The sequence below is a fragment of the Capricornis sumatraensis genome, chromosome 7 (assembly GCF_032405125.1).
Source record: "Capricornis sumatraensis isolate serow.1 chromosome 7, serow.2, whole genome shotgun sequence".
NCBI classification, from domain to species: domain Eukaryota; kingdom Metazoa; phylum Chordata; class Mammalia; order Artiodactyla; family Bovidae; genus Capricornis; species Capricornis sumatraensis.
In genome coordinates, this window is record NC_091075.1 from 71,292,395 (window position 1) to 71,314,044 (window position 21,650).

Consider the following 21,650-nt stretch of genomic DNA (forward strand, 5'->3'; position numbering starts at 1 on the left):
AGTAGGGGAGTATGAGACTATTCTGAGGGAAAAGATGACAAAGTATGGCAGTCATTTAAGAGAGTAGAGATAATAGAATTGTCAGGCAGTGCTAAGTGCCCGTTCTGGTTCTGTGATTGTGAACTTAAAGTGAGACCTGGCAGCACATTTAGGAGTCATGACAAATCGAAACAATAACAGAATAATCATTGTACAGGCATACCAAAATGGAGCCCAGAGTTCACTGAGGACCTCGTCTCAGACACATCCCTCTCCCCCTGAGAACCTGAGCTTTTTATAAACTATACCTAACCAAGGACACCAACCATTTTTAAAACATCTGCTAGCTGCAAGCTTATTGCAAGGCTGTTCCCCCTTGTAACTATGCAACCATTTCAGACCCCAATCAATCCTTGTTTTAATAAGTACCCCCTACTTCCTGCCAGCTCCAATTATAATTCTTGATAAACAAGTTATGTAACAACTGTAACCTTGCAGTTTTTACCTTGATAAACCTCTCCCATTTTGTAGTCTGGAGGAACGCAATTCAAGTGCTTCCTGAGGCTGCCTTCTGGACTTCAGTCCTAACAAAACCCCAATAAACATCATTTTTATTTCAATCAAGTCTCCATTTCTCAAGTTTTCATTACAGGTACATTAAATCACAGCAACGCTCAGGTACAGAGGTTCCCCCTAAAATACTCCTTTGCAGTGGTACTATTTATTGATAGCTACCTTTAAATACTTTATCTTCTGTAAAGTCACAATATAACAATGTGTTTTAGAATACAATGTGTTTTTTCCAGTAGATCATCTATGCAACATTAGAATTGAGTGAGGGATATATGCCATTTCCTTTAAGTGGTTTTCTTGCTCAATTCCATTTTTACATAGATAATCTAGATTTCAATGATGGATCAATTTTTAAACAGTTTTATATTGTATACACACATGATAGTATTTCATTGTTTCAGAAAAACACATATATATTTTTTCCTGAAAAGATCACTGAAATATGAATTAAAAACTTTAAAATTCCAATTCTTACAGGTATATTTCTGACAAAAAAAAAAAATCTGGGAGCAGACTTGACTTTTGCAAACAGTACTTTGATTGGATTACAACAGTACTTATAAAGTAGTTGTAAAGCTCAAGACAGACCAAGGCTGTATTCTAACTGGGAAGCCTGAGACTGGTAGGGGTACAGGTCAGCAATTCTGTAATTTTATGCAACAAATTTACACACAGGAGAGAGTTTAACAAATGACAGCAGACTTCTCATTATTAGAGACAGGAGTCACGAGTAAGTAAGGGAGGAGGTTGGGTTAGAATGCGCCCTGTGGTGCTGAGGGTAGCAGACATCAGTGTGAACTCTTTTATTTATTAGTCTGGATACAGAACTGTAGGAACCTGTGTCTACATGGATTAATATACAGATGTATTTCCTAGCTTTGTCCACCAAGGGGACCCAGGCATTGACACCCTAGTAGCAGTAACAATGAGCACAGTTTGTGCCTAGATCTTGGTTTCTAAATAACATTATCAGTAAAAGGAGTCATGGCTACTTAGAAAAATGACAGGTCCTAGGATTGGACAGGAAAACTACAAGATGAGGCTGAAGCAATACAAGAAAAGTAAGGAAGTGTTCAAAACAAAAGGATGGGAGTGTGTCAAAAGGATGTAGGAGCCACCTTCAGAGTTCTCAGAGGCCAAAGCTGGGACAGTTTGAACAATAGTATAAAGAGTAGACTTGGACCACAACCAAAGAGTAATGTATATATCCATAAGTCCATACTGATAAAAATGACTGAGATGACAAACCTTTCTTACAGTAGAATTCCCATTAATAAATAGAAAAGTAGTAAATCACCACAGTAATAACTGAAATTGGCAAGATCCACTGTAGAACAGCAAAATTCTGTGAGTTACACCTTAATAAGAAACAGGATATTTGCATAACAACACTTCAGTTTTGGTGGTTTCAGTCATTAAACTAAAATTTCTAAAACGGTATCAATTTGTGAACAAAGCACTTAAGAACGATGCCTTTTAGAGAGCTGTCTTAATTCCATTTCTGAGTTCAGGTGTTCAAATCCTTTATCATTGTAACAAATACCACTCTTAACTCTAACAGAATTGATTACAACGGCCCTTATTTTTTGGCATCTTTCACTGAGTCTTCGTAAATGTTGATAAATAATTCAATTAATTGCTAAAACATCTGAGAAGCCTTTTGAGTTGGCTAATAGATACATTCTTTTGCCAGTCAATGTATCTTGTGCTTCATCTGTTACAAAATGATGGAAAGAGGGAAGCTGTCCTACAAATAATTTAAGATCCAAATATCAAAAAATATGTGTTCATTATTAATAATTTTGAAACTGTTTTTGCATAAGGAAGCATTAAAAGATTCATATTCTTTAACCCAGTATTGTGTTGCTAAACACACCTTGAAATCACTCATACCAGTTGACAGAATAAGACTTTATCCTTCAAAAAAAAAGGACTTTATCCTTCCAACAGACATTTTCTAACATTCCAATCACTGCAGTCTTATTTCACAACTGTTCCTAACTTTGTTGGAACTCAACAGTGTGAAATAAAGACTGAATAGTTGTGGTGGAGTTTTACAGCATCTGCATGCCAATTCAGGAGACATAAGAGACGTGGGTTCAATCCCTAGGTCAGGAAGATCCCCTAGAGGAGGAATAGCAACCCACTCCAGTATTCTTGCCTGGAAAATTCCTTGGATAGAGGAGCCTGGTGAGCTACAGCCCATGGGGTCACGAAGAGTCAAACATGACTGAACACACAGCCCACACAGTGAAATAAGGGCTGAATAAACACATGTGCACATTTGTATGAGGTTTCTAACATACCTGAGTATTTGAAAAGGGAACCAAAGTGAGCCATGATCAGAACTCCAAAATGGTATAATCAACTTTATTCATAAGTTTTTGGAAATTTACATCTGACAATAGCCAACACTGAAGTTCAAACCTGCTAGCAACATTGGCTGTTGTTGTTGAGTTGCTAAGTTGTGTCAGACTCTTTTGCGATCCCGTGGACTGTAGCCTGCCGGGCTCCTCTGTGCATGGGATTTCCCAGACAAGAATACAGGAGTAGGTTGCCATTTCCTTCTCCAAGATATCTTCCCAACCCAGGTGTTGAAATCATGTCTCCTGAGTCTCCTATATTGGCAGGCAGTTTCTTTACCATTAAGACACCAGGAAAGCCCAATTGAGTTCACTTACATTTAGCTAAGCAATGCCTAAGGTCAGATTTACATACACTACTTAATACGCATCAAAACCCTCTTCATCATGTTTCAAAATATATGCCTGTCCTTGTGAAGCTTACCTTCTACCAGGGAATAGACAATTGGTATACAAATTAGTAAATCTAGTCTGTCTCATCACTGATGGCATCACTGACTCTATGGAAATGAATCTGAGCAAGCTCTGGGAGTTGGTGATGGACAGGAAAGCCTGGTGTGCTGCAGTCCAGGTGGTCACAAAGAGTTGGACATGACTGAGTGACTGAACTGACTGACTGAATCTGTCTCAAACCTCTTTAAAAGTGACCCTTGACCACAATGAGGTACCATCTCACACTGGTCAGAATGGTTGCCATTAAAAGTCTACAAACAATAAATGCTAGAGAAGGTGTGGAGAAAAGGGAACCCTCTTACACTGTTGGTGGGAATGCAAACTAGTACAGCCACTATGGAGAACAGTGTGGAAATTCCTTAAAAACTGGAAATAGAACTGCCTTACAACTGAGCAATCCTATTGCTGGGCATACACACCAAGGAAACCAGAACTGAAAGAAACACATGTACCACAATGTTTATTGCAGCACTGTTTACAATGGCTAGGACATGGAAGCAACCTAGATGTCCATTGGCAGACAAATGGATAAGGAAGTTGTGGTACATATACACGATGGAATATTACTCAGCTATAAAAAAGAATGCATTTGGGTCCTAATGAGGTAGATGAAACTGGACCCTATTATACAGAGTGAAGAAGTCAGAAAGAGAAACACCAATACAGTATATTAATGCATATACTTGGAATTTAGGAAGACAATAACGATGGCACTATATGCAAAACAGCAAAAGCGACAGAGATGTAAAGAACTGACTTTTGAACTCTGTGGGAGAAGGCAAGGGTGGGATGATTTGAAAGAAGAGCATTGAAACATATATATTACCATATGTAAAATAGATGACCAGTGCAAGTTTGATGCATGAAGCAGGGCACTCAAAGGCGGTGCTCTGGGACAACCCAGAGGGGTGGGGTGGGGAGGGGGGTGGGAGGGGTGTTCAGGGTTGGGGGGGACACATGTACACCTGTGGCTGATTCATGTTGATGTATGGCAAAAACCACCACAATACTGTAAAGTAATTTGTCTCCAATTAAAATAAATTAACAATTTTTTAAAAAAAGTGATCCTTGAACACTGAATTCTAATGGTCAGTGGCTATCATTAATCTTCTCCAGAAAGGAAATTTGTTAATAAACATTTTTATATCATTGTTTTTGTCTAAAAGGCCAGCAGGAAAGCTATTTATTTCTCCATTTTACAGAAGAAAATGCAGATTGTGTCAAGAATTTATCACTTCCCCCAATTGCTTAGAACAACTCCTGCCCATTTAATACAGCATCTCAGGTCTCTCATCTATACATGTACCACAATCACCCAATACCGAAAGCTAAATGCTCATCTCTTAAAGATTTCTCTAGTTTTAGTGCAAAAGCTTAACAACTTGGCTTAACACACCCAGTAATGGGATAGATAGAGGACTTCTGCTCAGGAGCCCTCTTACTAAACCCTGTACTACTGGCACTGATTCCATTTCTTACCGTCTTTTGATAACCAGCATTACTATGAGCAATAAACCCACTTCTAAGGGTGTACCCAGAATATGGTTTGTTTTAGGCACAGCTTGAAATAAATAACTATTGGAATAATTTTCTCTCTGTGGATAAGTTGTCAATTTGTTGCAATGTTCATGAGTTTGTTTATATTCAGCTTTTGAAAGGGGAGTAGGAATCTGCCCAGCCCCATGAGAAGTAATCACTTTCATTAGCTTCTGGCTTATCCTTCCCTGTCTCTTTGCAAAACTGGGTAAATATGTATATATATGCACAGGCATATCTTCTTTTATGGCTTCAGTTTATTGCACTTTGTAGATACTGCATACTTTACAAACTGAAGGTCTGTGTAAGCCTTTGTGGAGCAAGCCTGTCCGCTCCATTTTTCCAACAGCATGTACTCACTTTGCATCTGTGCCGCATTTTGGTAACGCTTCCAATACATCAACTTTTTCATTATTGTCATTATAGATATTATAGATATCTGTGAAGTTAGTACTACAAAAAAGATTATGACTTGCTGGAAGTTCAGTAATGGTTACCATTTTTTAAATTAAGGAACTGTTTTAAATTGAAGAATGTGGATTTTTTTTTAGACATATTGCTACTGCACTTAATATACTACAGTATAAACAACTTTTATACGCACAGGGAAAGCAGACAATCTGCATGACTTTATTTACCACCAGTATTGTATGTGGAACCAAACCTAGCAATATCACTGAGGAATCTCTCCTCCTTTCTTCTGCTTTATGAAAGGGGGCACCCTAGATACCAGTTCTGCATCTTGCTTTTATTCTCAGTAATGGTATAATCTTTAGCAAGTTATCGACCCTTTGGATTTATTCATCTGTAAAATGGGAAGAGCACTGTGCAAATTAAATGAAAAAAATGTAAGGACAGAAGCGACAAAGTGACAAATTCAATACGTTCTGCTCCCTCACTGCCACTGCCTATCGTGGTAACAAGACTACAGTCTGTACCAGACAAACATCCCTTTAGACTAGATAAAATGCCCACAGGAAATCAGGCCAGTACGGCAGGTCATCCCACATTAAAGGGTCCGTAGTTTTCTCCCTAAGGGAAATAAAGAGAGAGTTATTAAAGACACCAGATGATTACCCAAGATTTACAGTTTGAAACAAACTTAAAAGACTTCCACGGAACCTGTGTACATGTACACTGGATTCTTTCACCTTCAAACAAAATCCAGGTTTCCAAATTCCCTCTTGTATGTGAAAACACTCTCTGGTGTCCCCAGCAAAGTCTAGAAAAGATTATTGGGAAAAAAAGTTTTCCTTTACCAACTTTTTCTTTTTTCAACTTAGGCCGAAGTAGTTGGGGGCCTGTGGATGAACAGACAGATTAATAGAAGCAGAGATTCTTATACATGTGTGCAGGAGCACACTTCAAGGAGTACAGATTTATAATCCAGCTGAACAGGACGGGGTCAGCTGGGGAAAGGTTTTAAGGCCTCAGTGGAAAGCATGGGAGGTTCTCACAGGACGTATTTACACAGCTCCTTGGCAGGTCCTGCTGTGGAGTCGGACTCCTCCCTTAGAGAAAGCTCCCTGGGAGAGGGGTTAATTGTATGTGTGCTTAGTCGTGTCCAACTCTGCACCCTCATAGACTGTAGCCCACCAGGCTCAATGGGATTTTCCAGGCTAGAATACTGGAGTGGGTTGCCATTTCCTCTCCAGGGGATTTTCCCAACCCAGGGATCAAACCCATATCTCTTGTATCTCTTGCATGGGCAGGCAGATTCTATACCATTAGTGCCACCTGGGTTATAGCAGCTGAATTCTTAGAAAGCCTTGCTATACAAATCAAAGGGAAGTTGTTTTTTTTTTACCCCCTTCAGCTGCTGTTTGTTCAGATGTTCTCAATTTAAAATAGCCATCATGCCATTTTGGTGGGGTTAGCCCCTTCATTTCCCTGTTAAAAGCTGTCATGAAGTTTCACTGGCAAGGAGCTGGGGAGATTGCTGTGGAGAGCCAGGAAAAGAGATCAGCAAACCAAAGCAGTTACAAGGATGAATATGCCTAAAAGAGCAAATCCCAACATGTAGCCCCATCTTTCACTGAACCAGTCTCTTATCCTCGAGAACACGTCAATCCAATTAATCCATGCTTCCCTCATCTTATGTAGGATGTCAGCCTGTTTTAGCAGCTGGCTCATATCCTTCTGTATTTCTTCTGATCTGCTTCCATACAAGCAGCCTGAAAAATGAAGTCGCTCAGTCGTGTCTGACTCTTTGCAACCCGTGGACTGTAGCCCACCAGGCTCCTCCGTTCATGGGATTCTCTAGGCAAGAATACTGGAGTGGGTTGCCATTTCCTTCTCCAGGGGATCTTCCCGACCCAGGGATTGAACCCGGGTCTCCCGCACTGGAGGCAGATGCTTTAACCTCTGAGCCACCAGGGAAGCCCCGATGATGGTACACTGTGACCCTTGTTGGGCAGCCCATGGGGCCAAGAGATGGTGATTATGGAGCACAGAGGCAAAGCTGCCAACCCCTGGTGGACATACTTTCAAGGTGTGTGGGGAGGTACTGGTTCCATGGTTCTGGAAATGTTCAGGATTGCTTCTTCTGAATCAGAAGTTCTCAAACTTGAAAAAGCATCCTTACTGAACCAGTATTGTGATACACAAGTACTTGCCTACAGCATCTGGTTGGATGCTTCTATGTGGTGCAACTTTATGCCTGAAGGAGCCCAGGCTTGTAATCTGGTTAGCATTTAAAGTGGGATACCTAGTGAGGGGGGCTTCCCAGGTGATGCCGGTGGTAAAGAACCCATCCTGCCAATGCTGGAGACCTAAGAGATGCTGGTTCAATCCCAAGTTGGGAAGATCCCCTGGAGGAGGTCATGGCAACCCACTTCAGTATTCTTGCCTGGAGATACCCATGGACAGAGGAGCCTGGTGGGTTCATAGGGTCATGGAGTTGGACACAACTGAAATGACTTGGCACACACGCATGCCCCTAGTGAGGAAGGCGCCAAGTAGCCAAGACCGCATCGCCCTGACTATTTATATGGGAACCCTTATGTACTTTATTGGCACATAAAATAAAGAGGCCAGAGGTGCTCGCAGACAAGGTCAGAGTGGAACCTGGGACCCACCAGGTTGGAGCCTGGTGTCCACGGTGGCCTGTCATTCATGTTGTCAGTTATGCTGGCGTCTGCACATCTCCATTTTCCTCATGCCTCTGTGAGGTTGTCAGAGCAGAGTGGATTGTGGGACATCTGGTGGTGAAGACCTTCAGTCCAGTTTTGGCAGCTGTAGAGATAGCTGTCATTACCTGCCCAGGTCATTCCAGAATTCTGGTTGGCCCCTTTGTAGCCTGGAGCATCGGGCAGATCAACCAGGGAAACAGCTGAGCTGTTCCAGGTCCCATTTGTGTGGTCTGCAGACCAGGAATACTGCCCAGTGACTAGGCAAACATTTGTATCATTATAATCAGTCTTGAACTCATTTGTAACATCTATGGAGGGTTTGAGGTGCCATCCATCCATGGAATACAACCTCAGTGCTTGATTATAGTACCACTTTGGTATGTAACCTAAGAAGAGCCCAGTGCCATTTTTATTTTCAATGCAAAGAGAAAAATTTCCCTCCAATAGCCTCATCTGAGTGAAGGACAGACCCTGAGCTTCCATGGGGGATATCCCCAAGTGCCCTGCCACAGGACGAAGTAGGGTGTCTTCCATACATCCACTGTCCAGAATGGGTCTACCAGATGTTCGCACTGGCAGGAACGAAACCTAATTCAGGTTCTTGGGCAGTATTTAGATGTTGACATAACCAGCAATTACCCTGATTAGTTAAAGTGGCTGCTGCTGCTGCTGCTGCTAAATCGCTTCAGTCGTGTCTGACTCTGTGCGACCCCATAGATGGCAGCCCACCAGGCTGAGATCTCCAGGCAAGAACACTGGAGTGGGTTGCCATGGCCTTCTCCAATGCATGAAAGTGAAAAGTGAAGTCGCTCGGTTGTGTCCGACTCTTAGTGACCCATGGACTGCAGCCTACCAGGCTCCTCCATCCATGGGATTTTCCAGGCAAGAGTACTGGAGTGGGGTGCCATTGCCTTCTCTATAAGGTGGATAGGGTCTGGAAGATTAGTGTGAGTAAGTTGGGGCCATGTTAAAATTGCTGAAAAAGCAGTAAGAGTTAGCTGAAGCAAGACGTAGCTTGAAAGGAAGTGCATAGTAAAGGAATAGAAGGGGGATAGGTTAAGGCAAGCAACCTCCAGTTAATCTTTCTCTAACTGAAAGAGGAAGGGTTTTGTTTTAAATTTGTAGGTCAGAGAATTTTGCAGGTCAGGCAGAGGAGAGGTTTCAAGGGAAGATAAATGGAGAAATTTTTGATCTGAGATCTTGGGTAGAGCCATCTACTTTGTGGGGTTGTCTGCTTCTGGAACTCTAGAGAGCTTTGGAAATCCTCAGTTTGAGGTTGCTCATAGGAATGGCCTTCTAATCGTTCTGGAGGGTGATATCAGGATGCAGCTTGCTATTTCATGTAAATCCAGGAGGACTTTTATTCTGATGACGGTGCAGATAGCCGTACTTCCTAAGGCCTATCCTGGCAAGGTGATGGTGTATGTTTTCTTGTAAAAATGTTGATGTATACTCACCTCCTGGAAGAAAGGGAAAGCATGGCCTGTCAGTGAAGACCATGATTTTTTCACCTGTTGATGATATACACCAAGTATAGAACTAGTCAGAATACTGAAACTGTTCACTCAAATCCCTAGGAAACTAGCCCAGTCCAGGAATGGAAGGTTTAGAGATGCCAGCAGGCATTGGAGTGACTAAAAACTATTTCAAAAGAGGTTCATTTTGAGTCATCTGGATCTGCATAAGGGCCAGGGCTAATACTTCTATCCATGTAAGTCTCAGTTCAGTGCAGTTCAGTCCCTCAGTCGTGTCCGACTCTTTGCCACCCCATGGACTGCAGTATGCCAGGCTTCCCTGTCTATTGCCAACTCCCAGAACTTGCTCAAACTCATGTCCTTCATGTCAGTGATGCCATTCAACCATCTCATCCTCTGTCGTCCCTTTCTCCTCCCACCTTCAATCTTTCCCAGCATGGGGGTCTTTTCCAGTGAGTTGGTTCTTTGCATCAGGTAACCAAAGTATTGGAGTTTCAGCTTCAGCATCAGTCCTTCCAATGAATAGTCAGGACTGATTTCCTTTAGGATTGACAGCTAGATCTCCTTGCAGTCCAAGGGACTCTCAAGAGTATCCTTCAACACCACAATTCAAAAGCATCAGTTCTTTAGTGCTCAGCTTTATTTATAGTCCATCTCTCACATCCATACATGACTACTGGAAAAACCATAGCTTTGACTAGACAGACCTTTGTTGGCAAAGTAATGTCTCTGCTGTTTAATATGCTGTCTAATTTGGTCATAACTTTTCTTCCAAGGAGCAAGCATCTTTTAATTTCATGGCTGCAGTCACCATCTGCAGTGATGTTGGAACCCAAGAAAATAAAGTCTCTTACTGTTTCTACTGTTTCTCCATCTATTTGTGATGAAGTAATGGGACTGGGTGCCATGATCTTAGTTTCCTGAATGTTGAGTTTTAAGCCAACTTTTTCACTCTCCTCTTTCATTTTCATCAAAAGTCTCTTTAGTTCCTCTTAGTTTTCTGCCATAAGGGTGGTGTCATCTGCATATCTGAGGTTATTGATATTTCTCCCTGCAGTCTTGATTCCAACTTGTGCTCATCCAGCCTGGCATTTAGCATGATGTATTCTGCATAGAAGTTAAATAAGCAGGGTGAGAATATACAGCCTTGACGTACTCCTTTCCGAATCTGGAAATAGTCTGTTGTTTCATGTCTGGTTCTAACTGGTGCTTCTTGACCTGCATACAGATTTCTCAGGAGGCAGGTCAGATGGTCTGGTATTCCCATCTCTTGAAGAATTTTCCACAGTTTGTTGTGATCCACACAAAGACTCTTTGTATAGTCAATAAAGCAAAAGTAGATGTTTTTCTGGAACTCTCTTCCTTTTTCAGTGATCCAGTGGATGTTGGCAATTTGATCTCTGGTTCCTCTGCCTTTTATAAATCCAGGTTGAACTTCTAGAAGTTCACAATTCACATACTGTTGTAGCCTGGCTTGAAGAATTTTGAGCATTACTTTGCTAGCATGTGAGATGAGTGCAATTGTGTGGCAGTTTGAAAATTCTTCAGCATTGCCTTTCTTTGGAATTAGAATGACCTTTTCCATATAAGTCTAATTTCTAGATAAATCTTTTTCCCCTTAACATTCTTTTTGATGTCTACACTTTAATGTCTTCCTTCCCTTGAGGATCAGGGATGGTAGGGAACATGAAATTTTAATGAATATCCTCTCACAGGTCTTTGTGAGCAAGTGATTTGCTTCTGCTGTAAAGTGAGTTCCTTGAACAAACTAGTGGTTACCAGTGCAAGGGAGGGGAGAGGCAATATGGAGGTGGAGGAGTGGAAGGTACAAACTATTGGGTGTACAATAGGCTACAATGGTGTACTGTACAACACGGGGAATGCAGCTAATATTTTGCAGTAACTGTATACGGAGTGTCAGCTTTATTAATTGTGTGAAAATTTTAAATATTATAAAAAAACAGAGAGTTCCTTGATCAGATTCAGTTCAAAAAGGAATGCCAAAACAAGGAATAGTTGAAATTGTTAGTTACAACCACTGTGGCATCAGTATGGCTAACTGGATAGCACAGTCCATCCACTAAACGTACAGACAATAGCCAAACAGTGAAAAAGAGTCAAAGGCTGAAGGTAAATCGATAAAGTCCACCTGGAGTGCCATAAAGGACAGTGTAGGGTCTTGGAGGTCTCCCTGGGGTACACTAGGTGCCTCTGGAAACTTGGTAAGATTTATTATCGGTGGTGCAGTGGGATACAGTGTGCAGGAAGTGCCTGCAGAGAGGTCAAGAAACTACGGAGCTACCAAAGTATGCTAACAGCATGACGGACTCCAGGCGCTTATCTGGTTCTGTAAAGGGTTGTAGCTTCCCCTTCTGCCAATGTATCAGCCCTCGAAAGAGTTAGGAGTTTTGCAGCTTGGGCAGAGTTTGTAGTGGGCATGCACACTTAGTCACTCAGTTGTCTGACTCTTTGCAACCCCATGGACTATAGCCCTCCAGGCTCCTCTGTCCATGGGATTTCCCAGGCAAGAATACTGAAGTGGGTTGCCATTTCCTTCTCCAGGGGATATTCCTGACTCAGGGATTGAACCTGCATCTCCTGAGTTTCCTACATGGGCAGGTGGATTCTTTACACTGAGCCACTTGGGAAGCCCTTTCCAGTAGGCAGCATGCAGCAAGTGTTTTCTGTGGGATAGTCAGCTTCCCTGAACATTTTATTACAAGAGCCATCATAGAAAAGAACACATATGGTTTGCAAAAGGATGCACTAAAGAGTTTTTCTTGTGGTTTAGAAACCAACTAGATGGTCATAAAGTGACTGGGTGGAATGGCTCTTCATTATGGCTTAAGGAGCCTGTGAATAGGAGCTGGGTTTATCTGGTGCCTTCCCAGGCCTTGGCCTTCATGGATCTGATTCTCCCCACCAGTGGTCCTTCCACAAGAACTCTTCTAGCAAGGCCTTCACCTTTATCCTCTCCTCAGGTCCACGCCTGGTCCAGGGCTTCCGGTTACACAACCCCCTAGAATCCTGAGTTGCTTGCTCCTTTGCCGCGTTTCAGTTTATTTTGCATGTCTCCTATGTGTCATGCACCCTTCTAATTCTTCAAAGGACAAAATAGAAACCTTTGACATTCTAGTGGAGAACAACAACAACAAAAAAAATCAAGATGTAGATATATAATGTCTTAATAATAAGGAGAAAAAACTAAGTATTTATTACTACTTGGAAGACTAAAGATAGAAAATAGTATTTTCTGTGAACAAATGCCTCTTCTGACAGTGAGAAACAAAGAAGCAAAACTCATCATGATTGGTGTTACTGCGCTGCTTTAAGGAAAGCAGGAAAACATATTTCACTGCAGAAATGATTAAATATGACAGAAGGCTTTTTACCAGGAGTGATAGCTGGGTGGCGCCCTGCACACCCGAGTAAGGTCCTATTTGGATCTGTATTTGATCACACAGAGGAGGCAGAGATGGACAAGAATAATGGCCCTGAGGTGTGGGACAAGTGGGACACGTGGGACACGTGGGACACAGCCCTGGGGGCAGTCACTAGTTAAAGGATGCTCAGGAAGGAGGCTAACTGTCATGGGGCTGGGATAGTGGTCTTCAGACCTTTCATATTCCCAGTCCTCCTCTCGACCAGCACTGAATAGGCCTGCAGTGCTATCCTTTCCAGTGTTCTAATAGCTCAGGGGAACCCTTTCCACAGAGCAGCAGCAATCCCACTGTTCCAGTCTGGGCTCCAATCCCATTAGCCTCTTCAGCCCTCCCCAGGCTATTTATTTTTTGTCTCTTGCCTCTTCAGTGGCTTCTCTTTTGGCTCTTCAGTCTGGCTCCAGAAATGGGTGTAACCACTATTCAAACTGCCCTTTGCTTATGCTGATGGACCACCTCATTTGTAACTATCTTTATTTCTTTGATGTCTCCTTTCCTCCCTCTCCCTTTTAAATCAAATCACATTTTGTTTTCCCCAAGCTGTTTCTACCTTCTAAAATATGTGTGTTTTCACAGTATAACTGAGTGAAGCCAGGGATGAAGAGAGCAGTGATGATGAAATAAAGTGGAAAGAGACAAATGTTCAAGCTTTGGAAGCAATTGCCTCATGTTGGGGTGTGTTTATTCATTTATAGAACCCATTTGTATTGAGAACTACCATATGCCAAGTCCTGTGGTAGACCTGGAGATAAATAGACAGAAGAAAAAAATGGAACAAAACACGGACCTTGCCGTGTGGAACTTTTAGTCTAGTGAGTAAAACACATTAATATAAGAATCACATTGGAGGTCAGAGACTCAGCCGTGAGGCTGAGGAAGGGATTTCGAAGCAGAAAATTGAAGATGAGTTTATGAGGCAAAGTACAGGGGCTTCTGTGTAGAGGGAAGAGCATGTGCGTGCGGAATGTGAACTCCAGAAAGGAGCTCAGTGCTTTCATGGAGATGGAGGAAGGCTGTTGTGACTTCTGCACTGAAAACCAAAGGATGCGGATGGAGCTGCAGGATAAGGCATGATGTAAACTGGGCTGTGGGGGTGAGGGCCTGGGGTGAGGTTGGGGGTGGGGGTTATAATGTGTTGTATTTACGCATGTTAGTAAAAATTCATTTGCAAGTCTGGCATGTGTTCAGGCCAGCATGTCAAAGATAATAAGTCTTAGCCTTGACTGCACACTTACTACATGCTTCTGTAACTGAGCACGCCCCTATGGGGCCTTCCTGGGACACACCTTACCCCAAACTCTCTGCTTCAGCTCCTCTCTGAAGTACCTGTTAATAGGTAATAGTATTTGACGCACATTTCCTGAGTCATTTTGTAGATGTGAAATGCCACAACCCCCCACCCTCACCAAGTGAAGGAACCTCTTGATGAGCATAAGCATGTTGCCTGGAGCCTAAGGACAGATAATGTTACCCGTGTGATACCACCCTGCTTCCTCACCATCAGCCAGTCAGAGAATTGTGCAAAAAACTGGTCAGGTACACCAATGACCTCTGATGCCCCTCCCCTCCACCTGCCCTTTAAAAATACTTGGCCAAAACCCTTTGGCGAGCTAGAGGCTTTTCAGGGTATGAGCTGGCTTATTTCCTTACTTGGCCTTGCAGTAAACCTTTCCTCTTTTCCATACTCTGACATTTCAGTTTGTTTGGCCTCACTTGTGTGCTGAGCACATGAACTCGCCACTAACATTCCTTTACGTGTTCTGCACATATTATCTTATTTACTCCTTTCAGCTATTCACGCGGTATAAAATTTCTCATTTTGTACCAGAGGATCCACATCTTGCTAATATTTTGTGAGAGCTGTTCCCTTGTCACTTTAACAGTTTAGGCGGCTGGTAAACACATAAAGGGGCTTCTTGGCAGCCCAGTGGTTAAGACTCTGTGCTTCCAATGCAGGGGATGCAAGTTCAATTCCTGGTCAGGACACTAAGCTCTCACATGCCCTTTGACCATAAAAAAATTGGGGGGCTTCCCTTGTGGCTCAACTGGTAAAGAATCTGCCTGCAACGCAGGAGACCTGGGTTTGATCCCTGGGTTAGGAAGATCCCCTGGAGAAGGGAATGGGTGTTCGCTACAGTATTTTTGCTTGGAGCCTGGCAGGCTACAGTCCATGCGGTTGCAAAGTCGGCCATGACTGAGTGACTTTCACTTCTCTTTACTTCAAACATATAAGGAATTATAAACACATCCAGGGTAGCATCTAGTGGGTCAAGTTCCTTTGCGAAATGTATACACAAACACAACCTTAGGGAAGAAAACAGAAATCATAGCTGCAATGGCCAGCTGGTAGACATAGGATGGCAGCATGGAATTCTCAATTTCTGTAGCTTTGAAGGTGCATTTCTCTAAAAATGATTGTGGAATTTAAATTAGAACACTGAAAAAACCCAGAAGTATGTTGATGGCCATATTAGAAGTTGCACATTGATCAACTGAACCTAAACAGTAGTGGTTGTAGTGGTGGTTTATTTACTATGTCATGTCCAACTCTTGAGACCCCATAGACTGTAGCCTGCCAGATTCCTCTGTCCATGGGATTTCCCAGGCAAGAATACTAGAGTGGGTTGCCACTTCCTTCTCCAGGGGATCTTCCCAACCCAGGAATCAAACCGGAGTCTCCTGCATTGCAGGCAGATTCTTTACCAGTTGAGCTACATCTTATAACATTAGATTATATTGGATTTTAAATATTGCCTTTTCCTTCTCTTTTTGGCCATACAACACAGCTTGTGGGATCTTAGTTCCCCAAACAGGGATTGAACCCAGGCCCTTGGCACTGACAGCACAGAGTCCTGACTGCTGGACTACCAGGGTATTCCAAAAGACTGCTTTTTCTTTCTTTCTTTCTTTCTTTTTTTTTTTTGAAAGAGCACTCTTTAATTTGATTACACGTTATTCATGAGAAATGGAATATTGCCTGCCATGTCAATACAAAAAGGATGTCACCGTCACCAGCCATTGCAGCTACTGATGACAGTGAGCTAGTGAGCCCTGAGGGAACTTAGGAAGGAAAAGAATAACTACCATCTAGCAGTTCTCAGACTGTAGCCACTCCCTACAGTGAGCCCTGAGGAGATTCAAGGTGTGAAGACAGGATACTGGCCCTGCTAGCTGCGGTGCCTATCAAAGGAATGACTTCAATGAGCCCAGACTCATGCATTTTCCCATACATGCGTGCATGCATGCCAAGTCACTGCAGTTGTGTCCAGCTCTTTGTGATCCTACAGACTGTAGCCCACCAGGATCCTCTGTCTATGGGCCTCTCTAGGCAAGAATACTGAAGTGGGTTGCCATGCTCTCCTCCAGGGGACCTTCCCAACCCAGGGATCAAACTCCTTTCTCTTATGTCTCCTGCATTGGCAGGTGGGTTCTTTACCACTAGTGACACCTGAGAAGCCCTTTCTCATTCATAGAAAAGTGTTAAATACCTTGATGAATCTGATTTTCCTTAAATAATAATAATCTCTTGACATTCAGAGCACCTGCTCTTTTGTTGGAAAACTCCTATAATATCCTGGCTCCCCACTCAGTTCTCTCAGGGTTACTTGAGATGCTGCCTTCTAGGCTTGAAATCCTAAAAATTTCCACCAAATAAAATGTAACTCCTGGACTTCCCTGGTGGTTCAATGGTTTAGAGTCCACCTGCCAATGCAGGGGACATGGGTTCGATCCCTGGTCTGGGAAGATTTAATAGGCATTGGAGTAACTAAGCCCATGCACCCAACTCCTGGGCCCAAGTGCTGCAACTACTAAGGCCCAAGCACCCTAGAGCCTGTGTTCCCCAACAAGAGAAGCTACTGCCATGAGAAGCCCACAGTAAAAGTAGCCCCCACTCACCGCAACTAGAGAAAGCCCGTGTGCAGCAATGAAGAGCCAGTGCAGCCAAACACAAATAAATCTTTTAAAAACCCTAAAAACATCACTCTCAACTTTTAGGTTGTGAATTGTGTAGTTTTAGTTTCTATCCATCGTGCTTAACATCCAATGTGCTCTATAAAAGTACTATATAAATTATATTTGGTAAACCCTAAAAACATAACTCTCAACTTTTAGGTTGTGAATTATGTGTTTTTAGTTTCTATCCATTATGCTTAACATCCAATGTACTCTATAAAAGTACTATTAAATTATATTTGGTTGGTCAGCTAAACTAATTAGCATAAGGTATCCAATTGAAAGTACAGTCTAAATAGACTATTTAATTCCATTAAATATAATGGAGTGAAGAGCTAGACCCGGCTTCTTCTGTGGCACAATTTTAATGAGACTGCTTCGGATGAGTCTTGCTCTACATCAGAAAAGAAACACAAATCCCTCCAGCTTCTATTTCTGGTTCTACCACAGGCTTTGCTGTTATACCCAGAGCAAGAAGGAACTTGTTACTTTTTTCCACCTGCAAAATGTAGGCAATGCTTTTAGCCTTTTTCACAGAGGCACAGGATTAATGAGAGCCACAAATGACCTTGACCTGTTTTGTAACTGCAAATGTCTTTTTATTGCCAAATATTCATGAAAAATGAAAATCTGCTAAATTTTTTTTTTTTAATGAGTCAATATTAGGCTAAAACTTTAAAGTCTGGAACATGTACTTTATCAGTTGTTTTTAAAAATTCCAGTTTCCAAATTTAAACAAAAGGAGAATAAGATAAATCTTTCAAGTGATAATCAAAACAGTAGGAAGGAAGTATATGGGTTGCCTTATAAATTGAAGTCTGTTTTTCAAAAACTATGATTTTCAGTAAGATTAGTAAGAGTGTCTGAAATATTTATGTTAGTAAAGCCATGGTGAATGAGGCTGGCTTGCTGGAAGAAATCATGCCAGAAGTAAGTTGGCATGTTAGGATGTGGTGTTCATGTGTTTTACATGTTAAGCCAGTTGAGAAGTTCGTGATAATGAGCTAATTTAGAATGCTTGTTGACTACTGAAATCTTTCCATCAATCCCGATACTGATGCTGTGGGCTTGGGACTGATGGTTCACGAAGGAAGAAAACATTCGCAAACGTGGTGCTTTTGCAGAGCTCCAGTAGTCAGGAGATTCTTTTTTCATCCTAGGCAACGGTTACTGGTCTGTATCACTGTGGGAGAATGCAGTCCTTATTTCGGTGATTGAGTTAGATACACATGATGATTTACTTGTTTTTGAAAGACACAATTTAGGTCAGAATCACAAGGAATGAAATCAACTACTCCCCAAATATGGAGCTGGTTAGTGGAAAGTACTTAATTCCCTAATCTATAGGTTCCAGGTGGAAGTATTTCGAGTAAAATAACACCCTTGGTTGTCTGCTTCCTTCCTCTTCCCCTGGGGAAGGAGGGGCTTCTCTCCTGGATGAGTTTGGAGAAAGAGCTGGGCAGCTTCTCCCCACCTCTGGGGTCCTGAGGGCAGCTGAGCCGCAGGAGCTGATGTGATTTCTGTTTACTACCACTGAGTCCATGTAACATATTTACTTCATGCTTCTGTCCATGTTATTATTAATGTTCATTATTTGGACTCTGGAATGAATTTTGCATAATGAAGACAATTCATCCATATTCATAAAATTCCCCTCAATCAAGACTCATCTCATTAAGTAACTCAGAGGAGAAATCACCCGTTTATATATCCTGGAATCCAGATAAAATGGAAAATAATGGATATTCTGTCTTTTACTCCTGTTCACCTTCTTCATATTCTCTATAAGCAGTGGCTGTATAAGTGCAGAGAGAATGGGGAAAGTGCAGCATTTTTACATTTACTTTTCCTACTTTAATTTTAACAAAGACTGTGGGTTATACAAGGCCATCTCCTTAGGTCTAACATAGTAGCTAACACATATTTGAAGCTCAATCTTATTTACTGACTGAATGAATTATTAAATTCAGAGCATTTTCATTGAAAAGGTTTAAAAAACCATTTTAAGATATTTCATAATGCCCTTAATCAAATTCCATAACTACTTACAGGTTATCGGATCCAACCTGGGGGTCTTACCAAGCTTCTTTTGGGGCATTCCATCACAAAGGTCATGGGTATGCAGAAATGAGGAAGTTTTAAAAGCATTTATCACACAAAGGGGCAACTACCAATTAGCATACAGACTCCCCATCCCACTCTCCGCCCCAGCACAGAGGTTCAAGCCATAAAGAATCCATGTGCAATGCAGGAGATGCAAATTCGATCCCTGGGTCAGGAAGATCCCCTGGCAGAGGGCATGGCAACCTACTTCAGTATTCTTGCCTGGAGAATCCCATGGACAGAGGATCCTGGCATGCTACAGGCCATGGGGTCACAAAGAGTCAGACGTGATTAAGCACACACACACACACAGGCACACACACACAGAGAGATCTACATAAATATAGAATACAAAAATACAGAATCCCAGACAAACACTTCTAGATGGGAAGCATCAATCATGGACACTAACTACAAGGAAAATATCAGCCTTCTGGGGCCTGAAGCTTTAGCCTGTGCCCAGCAATAGCTGTCATTCAGTGTTCACCTCACCCTTTGCCTGTGCCTAATGAGCCCCTATGTACTTACCAAGTGTACTTCCCCTGACTCCCTGGACCGTTCCACATCACAAACTCCAATTGCCTCTCCTTTTCCAGACTCCTGGGGACTCTCATTTTCAGCCTCATGGGTGGAGTGGTCTCAGTTTCATTAATGCACTTAATTGAGTAACAGGCGCTAATGGAGCACCAAGTGTGTTGAGCACTGGGCTATGTGCCTGGGATACAGAGATGATCTACACCTAATTCTGGCTCTCCCAGAGCTCATGGGTAATGACTGGACAGTAAGTGATGTGGTCGAGTTAGCACCAGGCACTATGGAAACAGAAATGAGACACTGAGCCAGACCTAGAAGAGTTCCAGGTGCAAGACCTCCTTCCTCAGGTTGCCATGTCCCAGAAGAGACTTAGGTGGAGGCAGAATTGAGATTTTGTTTTAGATTTTTAATTTTTTTAATAATAGGTGTTTGTTAGTTAACTATTTTACTAATAAATATAGCAGTTTGTACATGTCAGTCCCAGACTCCAAATGTATCCCTCCTCCCAAACTTTCCCCACTGGTGACCATAAGTTCATTCCCTATGAGCCTGTTTCTGTTTGGTAACTACTTCATTTGCATTATTATAAGAGATATCATATAATATTTGCCTTTCTCTAACTTATTTCACTTAGTATGACAACCTCCAGGCCCATGCACATTGCTGCAAATGGTATTATTTCATTCTTTTTAATGGATAATATTCCAGTGTGTATATACATATATACACACACACCACATCTTCTTTATCCATTCACCTATCAATGGACATTGAGTTTACTTCCATGTCTTGAGTATCGTAGACAATGCTACAGGGAACACTGGGGTGCATGTATCCTTTTGGACCGTGTTTTTATCCAGATGTATGCCCCGGAGTAGGACTGTCGGATCATATGGTAGCTCTATTTTTAGTTTCCTTAAGGAATCTCCATACTATTCTCCATAGTTGCTGTGCCAATTTATATTCCCACCAATAGTATTGGAGGCTTTGAAGGAGGAAACAGACAGAACAAGCTTCCATCTTGAAAGCAGGACTCTATCTTGGGCCAGACTGTGGATTTTTAGCTATATGCCCAGTATCTATGGAAACGACATACCAACTGGAAAACCAAGCCCCCTGAACGGAAGAGCCCCAGGGCTCATACCTAGACTCTTTGTTACCTAAAAGAGTACCCTAAGTATCTGTGTAGCCGAATAGAATCATAAATTCTATTATGCTTATTGGGGTATGACCACAGGCCTATCGATAATTGTCCCCTGTTAACTACCTGGGCTTAAGGCATATGAATCACGGGTTAACTCTGATTGTATCTTTCCTTTGTTCAGACTAGTTTCAGGGAATTTGGGGAGGTGGGTGTGGCACGTACACTTAGGGTATATAAGGTTTTCAGAAAAAACTGGTCAGGGTCCTTGGCTGAGAGGAGACTCTGCCTTGGGCCCGCCGGTGTAATAAACTGCACTCCGCTATCTGCATTGTCCTTCTGAGTGAGTTTGTTTCGCAGAACACGTGGCTACGACAGCTTCACTTTTCTTCATACCCTCTCCAGAATTTTTTGTTTGCAGACTTTTTGGTGATGGCCATTCTGACTTGAGAATTGAGAATTTTGAACAAGTCCCAGAGCCACAACAAAAGGCTTTATGAAGCTGAGTCTGTGGTCAGATAAAGAGGAATAGCTAGACGTGGGCTCTGCAGAAGGAAAGGAAAGTTCCGTAGACATTACAGAAAATGTTAGTTTAGATTTGGGTGCTTAGAAACAGCACTCTTCCCTCTTTTTGATGGGGCCTTATTGGTCCCTTTGAGAAGCTGGGGTTAGAGAATCAGGGATAAGGGATAAAAAGGGTCCATTTACTAAAATTCTCTTATAATACATCAGGGGAAATTGGGTGCGTGCTGTAGAATTTTACTGCCATTTTAGGGGAGGTTTATGGTTTCCTGACAAGCTTCACTCATTATAACTTGCATACTTGTATAGACAAGTTGAGGGAAAAAGTGTAATTGACGATAATCCCAAAGGTGTTGATGGGAAGGGTTTTTTGTTTGGCTGTCTTTGAAGTGAAGATCAGAGGTGATTCTTTGTCACCCACAAAACTTTGATGTTTTCCTGCACGA